An 8,554-nucleotide genomic window follows, 5' to 3' on the forward strand; every position below is an offset into this window, starting at 1 on the left:
GTGAACAAAGCCATTTTCCCCCAGAAAAGCCATCTCCAACACCTACAAAACCAGGTCACAGTGACTGGTCCTCTGCACTGGGATGCCCTAAGCCAGAGCACAGCTCTGAGTGCTTGCAGCCAGGGGAGCTCTGACGAGGGGGAAGTGCAGCTACACTTGAATTTGTTAGGTAAATTTATTATGGATAATTTAAACACACAGCAGAACTTAGCGTGCTGTATGCACCCTCTGATAGGGCTCCACAGTGCAGTAATCAACTAGTGCTGACAATGGGAAATGCAGATTTATTAATTCTCATTTTTGTGTTGGGTTAAATACCATAGAGTTAAATAAGCAGATTTTTTTTTTTGTAATTCCCCCTTCTTGCTGCATGGCAGATCAGATTAAAATTCTTAAGAAGAGTCACTGGCATGAACCATTTTATATAGCACTCTTTTGAAATGTGAGAACTATTCACCAAAAATAATATTGATCTTCTTTTGGGTGAAACCAGGAAAAAATGTCAGGGCAGGGGATTTCTCTTTTTTCTTGCCTGACTGCCTGAATGAACTTGCTACAGAGAAGCATCTGCCATCCTTGTACCTCCCTTGGAAAATTCTTCTATGGCTTGTTTTAAATATTTATGCTGGTACAGAAGGAATTACTCTCAGCTTTGTGTCTGCAAACAATTCCCAGCAAAATCCTGCAGGAGGCTTTCAAGGTTGGGGCCTTTTTTTTAAGTAGTTCCGAGTCCTTTGCATAAAATGTCATCTGGTTTTATTGTTTTGACACTTCCGCAATGATAAATATTGTTACTGAAAGTCAGCAAAACAGATGGATGGCTGCCTTGGCGAATTTCATAAAATCTCATGCTAATTAAGGGACTGTCAGGAAAAAAAAAAAATTGAGATACTGCATTCACTTCCCTGACTTGACACACGGGGAGAAATGCAGCAGCCTGCTGAGCCAAAGTGCCAGGAATACAACCTGACGGGAGCTTTGCTTGCTAAGAGGGGCGCGCGCATCTTCGCCCCTTTGCTCGCAGATCAGAAACTTTGCGAGTTTTTGGAGAAATGGTTCCTTTCTCTGAGTTTCACAGGGATGGGATATCCCACGGTGGAGGGCAAAAGGTGCTGGGAATCAGCACTGAAATGGGATTACAAAGGACTTCGCTGTGCATCCTTCTTGGCTTGCTCATGTGGACCTGCAATTACAGGACAGTCGCAGGGATGGAAATGGAAAAGCAGCAGTGGAAAAGAAATTCGAGGCTTCGCCCATCGGGAACCCTCTGGGTCTGGGAGAATGGGGGCAGGAGCGGTCCCGGTGCTGGCACCTCGTCCCCCCACCCTGCTCGCAGCACCTGGTTGTCTTTAACTGGAACAGCCACAACATCAGTGACAAGTTACAGGCTGGCACAAAATCGATTGGTTCTAGGAGGTAAAGGCTAAAAAACACCGGTGGATGCCAAGGGCCGGTGGGAATGAGGAGGACCTGCCCAGGGTTTTGTTTACCCTTTCGGGTTCCCACCATTAAGTAGAGGAGCCGCGAGGGTTGTTTTCCTTCCAGCAGCTTGAACTCATCTGTTTGTCTTCATCTCTGTTTGCAAACAGCAGCCGAGACCCAGCTTTGCTTTCACTTCATCCTCAGCGGAGAGAGGCAGAAATGAGAGCCACAGCCCATCCAGAGGCATGAGGAATGGGAAGCAGCTGAGGGGGAGAGCTCTGAGCCCCCGAGGAGCCCGGGTTAAACAAGCTGAGCACGGGACCCACGGGAATCCACAGGCCTTGCCGACAGCTTGGGAAAGGTGATGAAAAGTGGCCAAAAGCGTGCAGTCGCAGCAGGCTCCGTGCCCTGCAATCCTCCTTCTTGTGATCGAGCAGGAGTGTCCTGGCGACATCCTTGGGGATCCTGGTTATGGCCTTGAGGATCCTGTTTACATCCTTGGTGCTCTCCCAAACACGATTTTTTCTGTGTAACGTGGAACAGCAAAATGCAATGGACCAGTTGCCAGTCTGGGACCGAGGAACAGCCGAGTTTCGGTGCCAATCTGTCTCTAACTCATTGACTAAGTGATAGTTTATCAAGGATATTAATAGTCTTTTCCATCATTGCAGCCTTCAGCTGGTTTCTCCCAAGACAACTTTATATACATCAGCTGGGAAAAACAAAAAAACAAACAAACAAACAAAAAAAAAAAACCCTCATTTCCCAAAGGAAAGGGACCGTTCATCACCAGGTGCCTCCACTCTTCTGGGGAGCCACATGGGTGGCTATCAGCAGGCCATGATTCATCTCCCATTGCTCCCAAAATATTTCTGAGGATGTTCTCAGGATAGTGACACCAGGCCTGGATTCGTCTCAGTACTGGAGAGCTTTGGGAGATTTTCAACACCCCAGGTGTCTTCTCCAACCAGGGCAGAGAGCAAAGGGTTCAGGGAGGGATTCCCCAGCCCAGGCAGCAGCGGGTGCCCTGGCAGCCCTGAACAAGTCCCGTGGTGAGCATCCTGCCCCATGGTCCTACTGGAGCAAGGCCAACGTGTCCCCAGCCCCTTCCACAGCACTCAGCTATCTCCCCATCTGCTGTGGGAATTTTGCATGGCCAAGCAGCCCCATACTCTGCTTCCTAAAGACTTCCAACTCTTAAAAGACCTCCCCAGTGACACGTGGGCGTCCTGTGTCACCCATGGTTGGATTCCTATTGCTGGCTGCTCAGCAGCACTGCCCAAACACTCCCAAAACGAGCACCAAGAAAAGAAATCTCACCCACTGCTCCGTCATTTATCAGTAAGCAGCTCCCGAGCCTGCAGCCCTCCAGAGGACCTGGCCTTCGTAAACTTGGCCGGACCCTCCTGGCCTTCAGACTGATATTGGTGCATTTAAGGCTTCTTTGTAATTTTAAAAATCTCATTGATATTTTGCATTTTTCTTTTTTGTTTTTTTTGTTATTTCCCAGGGTGCTAATATTCCTTTCAACAGACCTTGATTAATGGTCAAAACCTCAGGAATATTCCTGGTATTCACTTAGCCAGAGCAATTACATTGCAAAGAACAGCATGAGGACCCCGGTTTGACATGCAAATAGCCATGTTATGCAATTAGTTGATGCACAATTAATTGGAATAACGACAAATATAGTCAAATACGGCTGGATTTAGGCTGTGTAAATCTGAGGCATACCTTGGGGTTATACAATTAAGAGAAGTAAGGAGACAACAGCAGAATCCTTCAAGGACAAAAAAACCATTCCCGAGAAAAATGCTTTTCTCTTTAGATCCAACCTGGGAAAAGCCGGCAAAACACCATGCAAAGTGACCTGATCATGAGCAGATGGACACACATCCCTCACCTACAGGGTTTTGCACCGAGTTCCTACCCGGGCAGGGCACATGGCCACGGGGATGATAGCAGGGGACAGGAGGAGGGAGCTGGACGGGGACGTCCCCCTGACCCTGTTGGGTGCAGAGAGGGATGCACACCAGCACGGGGCCCTGCCCGTCTCACATTCTTGGTGAGGGTCAATTACCCCAAAACTGCTCAGGCCTAGCAGGACATTTTACTTGTGCTTCTCTTCCCTTTTCATAACCCCAAACCCACCGGCATTTCTTGCAAAGATGAAAAAATCCCAAGAACATCTTGCGCAGCATTGACGCAACGGTCTCTACTACGACCCACTAAAAACAAGGATAAACTTTGAATGTTCATCTGTCAGTTTTATTTCCCTCCCATCTGTTTCCCAGTGGTTTGCAAGCCCAGAAATGGGGAGTGAAAGTGGGATGAAAACACTTTTTCCTGCAGCTGCTTCCAAGCTTGTCCTTCTGTCCTGCAGGCTGTCGGTGGTCGGTGGTGCACACAGTAACCAAGCCTGCCTGGCCCCACGGTAAGAAAATCATTCACCAGTGGGCAGGGAGAGCTGAGGGCTTCCTTTCCCTGAAAAAAACAGGACACGTTTGTCAGCGGACTATGTGGAGGGCAAGTATGCTTCACAGTCCTTCCCACATTCATTTGCTTTTATTAATACTCTATTTTCCTGTCCTTTCAAAAACTGCTGTGTTAACCCCCACATCATAGATATTGAGCTTAGCCTGTGTTTAAAGTTTAATTATTCTTACAGTTAATTACAACACCTGCAGAGAGCATTTGCCATCCAGTCCTGGCAAGCTCTGATTCCCTCCGTATTTCTGATGGTGGGATGTATTTTGGGGGAGTTTTATGCCCTTTGATGAGAGATGTCTTTGTCAGAGGCTGGGTGTAGGGACACCGGTGTCAGACACGGGCTGGAGACAGACACAGCGATGAGGAATTTCGGGATGTTTGAGAGCATCTGGGAACCCCCCACGTCCTTCAAATGCAGCAATAAGGGGAGGTATCCTGGAGGTGCCCTGACCCTGTCTACACATTTTTCCCCGTTCCCGGTACCCTGATCTATAGGGTTTGATCATCACTTTGTTTTTTCCCTTGTCCACATTTAACATATCCTCCTGCTGTTTCCTGCACATCTTCTTGAACACTTCTCTAAGTTCCCTTCAAATGGATTTGTAGAATGGACCCCAGCATAGCCAAAGCAAATTCACTTAAAGATTAAAATAGATTTACAGGAAACTTTTTGGCATGTTTCACTATCTTGTGATATTCTGGATACATTCACAGGCTCTAGATATCCACTGATTCTTCCGCCGTGACCAGTATTGACATGCCACAGCCTTATTCCATTGGTGGAAGAGGGAATTAATCAAGCCCTATAAAACACTCACCACGTTCAGTCTCTTACTGGGGTTCTATTGAGAAACAAATGATCCTTTAGGACTTAAATCAATGTCCATCGAGCCAATACCCTCCGTGTGATTTCAGGGGTCCGTATCAGCTCTTTAGCATGCACATTTTTTACAGTATGTGTTATTTATCTAGGGATGATATTTAGCCTTGAAAAACGATCAAGAAAATTTTAAGCAGCCAGAGACAAATTCTACTTGATCACACATACAATAATGATTGATGGTAATGGAAAAAAACAAATGCTATAATGATGATTTACTCGCCTGTCAAAAAAAATTAGTCATCCTAAGTGTGCAGAAACATGCCCAGCATATGTGTATGTGTGGGTAGGTACACAAACACATGTGCACAAGCGCACACACAATATTGCACCTATACCACCATGTGTGTGCACGTGCTCTGGGGCTGGGAACGCAACAATTAGAGGTTTTTGCACAGTGGAAAACAGTTCACAGCAGACTTTGCAAAGGGATGGTGAGAGGAAACACTTAATTCTCAACATGTGCTATAGGAACTCCTCTCTGACATGGAGAACTTACAAAACACGTATGTGGAGGCCTCATTTCACACCAGAGGTTAAGCCTAGCTGTTTTTAAGCATGGACGATCTGACCGTCTTTCATCCCAGGGACTGCTGTTGATACAGAGTGGGGCTGGTTTTGCAGGACTCTGGTGTCATCTATATTCCATCACGTATGTGAAATAGATGTACGATTGTATTTGATCCAATATTTATCTTTATCAGTTGGGTTGTAGGTCTTGCTGCTATCAAACATTTGGGTTCCTTGCTATTGATTTGAAGTGGTTTTTGGGTTTGGTTTGGTTTTGTTTTGTTTGGGAGGAATTTGATTTCCCCTCCCCCCAGCCCAATTTCAGGTGGTTTCAGGCCATTAAAGCTGGGCCCAAACCTCCTCTCCCGTTTGAAACCAGCCCGAGAGCGCCCGAGCAAACAAGACCATCCCAAGATTTCTGTTTCTTTACATAAATCAAATTCTTTTACAATCCTTCAACATAACACATTCAAATGTGCCTGTCTCACTTGCTCCCTCCCAGCAGCGCTCTCCCGGATTGCCTGCGAGAGGAGCAGGCACCCCCGGGAATTGTTTAGCAGCGATTCACTGGGTCAGTGTATTAGAACAGACTCAAGTCTATCAGCCAGATGGTGACTTCAGAAAAAAATTGACACACCATTTCAAACTGATTTCACGCAAACCCTCCTGAGGGGAGCCAGTGGGAATCCAGCAATCAGATCTGTTGTGAATAAATATTACAAAATTGTCAATTACAAAAGGGATGTTTAAAATGTTTGACTGATTTAGAAGCCTATTCATTCCTTGCCTTCTACTTTGATGACGGATCTTTCGATATCACTGACTGATGGTTTCCCTTGGCCAGAGAAACCTCAGCTTTTAATTTTTTGTTGGAAGAAGTTACTGTGGTGCCTTTTCCAGGCTTTTATGGTAAGCAGGCATCTGAGATAAAAGCTAAGCCAGGTACAATTTGGAGCATGATGTCTCCAGCAGATAGTGGCTTAAAAATGAGCATCGGGCTTAATAACGTAATCAGGTTTGAACACTTTCAAAGTTACACAGGACGGAGATCTCTCATGGGTAAATTTAATCGATGTGCATGTAAATGGCTGCCTTTGCAGAGGGGAGAACTTGAAATATCCTTATGGTCCCAAGGCAGCATCACCAGTTGTCTCCCTCTCTTTAGAACTTCGCGTAATAAACAGCAACGCTCACCTCCAGCTGAAACTTTTATTCCCATGGCTCTTGGTTCGTCTGTACTGGTCAGTCTTAGTGGTCCTTTGCTCCCACAAGATGGAGATATGATCACTAGGAAGGAAAATGAGGCATGAGTCAAATTTATTCCAGAAACAGAATTTCAATGTTTTTTTTGAGTGGAAATGAATTGTATAGAGCTTTATTAGTGCAGTATCATCTAATTGCACCCAGACTGTAGTAAAGATTGTATGTATGTGATTTATAGAAATTTATATACTGTATTTCCATCCTAGATTTATGTCCATTTGTGAAGGATTATAGCACATCCTAGCAGTACTAACATTTCTTCCGTAAACAGATAAATCTCTCTTTTTTTTTCTTTTTTTTTTTTTAAATCCAGATCCCACGCCTTGCTGTTCCAGATTGTACGTACAATTCAGCCATCAGCCTGAACCCAAGCCAGGCCTGGAAGAGCCTTTCTCAGCAAATATTTGTCCACCTTTTTAGAGATTTGGTTTGCCTGACTCCGAGGCGCTCAGGATGCAAGCGGCGACGCGTGGTATTTATATTGCCTTTCGCTGGGCCCTCGCTCCCCGTGCAACCGTGGTGGGCAGCTCCAAAGACAAAAGAGCCAGAAAAGCTGATGTCTCTGCCCAGGAGGGATAAGAGGAGCCCTCAGGTGTGGGTGACACCTTAAACACCCCCACTGCTCTTTGTCCCCATCCCTGTGGACCCCCAGTGTCCCACCACTGCCAGCTTCTTGGGATAAAGCAACAAACCAAAGAGCAAAAGCTCTCCTGATCTGTGTGGCTGCAGCTGGGGTTTCCCCACTGAGCTCTGAGCCCCTCTCCAACCCCCCCAAACCACAAGGTCCCCGCTAGTCCCTAACGCCCTTCCCAGGCACCGGAGGAATGCTTTGGTTGCACCAGAGCTCTGCCATCCATCTTCTGCACAGCTCAGTGGCCACACCACTTGGAGGTTTCCCGACCCCAGGAGCCCCCCGCACCCCACAGTCGCCCCCCAGCCATCCCCAAATCCCACCGGGCCCCACCTGCTGGTCTGGGAACCTGCCCGCCAGTGGCCCCGGTGGAAACAGAGACCCAGGGACGTCAGATTGAGTTGCACGGTCATTATTTCCAGGAGGCTCTTGATCGGAGGTATGAAAGGCAACAACAAAGGTCATCCTGAACTTTAAACTCAACACCCTGCCCCATCACCCCACCCCGGCCATAAATCTCGCTGCAAGGAGGGATAGCTCATCGTTTCCAAAGACCAAGTCCTTCCCAGGCACTGACTTCATGATGCCTGCTGTATCTTCACTATTTCTGCTCATTGCACACCAAGAGGCATCGGTTGTAGCAAAGAGAAACACCCAAAGGACAAGAAAATATGTCTCTTGCTCCAGAAACTTCCCCACCCAAAACACTGAAATTCTGGGGAATTTTTAATAAAGTTACTCAGAAATTTCCGTCTGCATCATGGCCATCTGCAACCACTTTTGTCAGCCACTTAAATTGCCTTGCACCCTCCTAGGTTGCCTCTGAGGTTTCACACTCTTGTGTGCTTTTTTTTTTTTTTCCTCCTACCCTATAATAAGATTTATTATTGGGTTATTCTTCATGGTATATTAGCCCTTAGCCAGAGTCAGTGCTGACAGAAATGTTAGTCATTTGGGCTCTGCTTAACCTGCTAAGAAGAACTGAATTTACAGAACGGGACGAGGCTTTTTATGATTTCATTCCAGAGCCAAATCAGATAAGAATAATTATCCTCTCCTGGGATATTAGGCAGCACCTCCCCAGGACCGGCAGCTGACAGCTGTTTTATTGGTTGAGTCACTTGGGTCTGGAGTCGAGGATTAATTGTTCGCGTGTCCTGGTGGCTCCAGGAACAACAGCGAAAGGTTCTTTTTGGAGATGGGAGATAATTTATTTTCAATTGTTTTCATACACATGATTTCGGTGGACAAGGAGAATTAAAAACAAAATCGCATAAATAACCCTGCTCCCACCACTTTCTATGTCCATTGTTGAATGCCGGCTCATACATTTCCAGCCTGAGCATATTTAGCAGAAA

The 8,554-nt window shown here is 46.3% G+C and overlaps 1 long non-coding RNA gene across 1 annotated transcript; it reads right to left on the reverse strand.

The window, feature by feature from the left end:
- Window positions 1-3,625: 3,625 nt before the first annotated feature.
- On the reverse strand, window positions 3,626-7,684 carry LOC136786464 (uncharacterized). The gene is made up of 3 exons (XR_010825180.1): window positions 7,530-7,684; window positions 6,497-6,589; window positions 3,626-3,906 (listed from the first exon to the last, which is right to left on the reverse strand). It is a non-coding gene; the product is annotated as an uncharacterized lncRNA (long non-coding RNA).
- Between the last annotated feature and the right edge of the window lie 870 nt (window positions 7,685-8,554).

Source organism: Anser cygnoides, chromosome 15 (genome assembly GCF_040182565.1).
Source record: "Anser cygnoides isolate HZ-2024a breed goose chromosome 15, Taihu_goose_T2T_genome, whole genome shotgun sequence".
Classification (NCBI taxonomy): domain Eukaryota; kingdom Metazoa; phylum Chordata; class Aves; order Anseriformes; family Anatidae; genus Anser; species Anser cygnoides.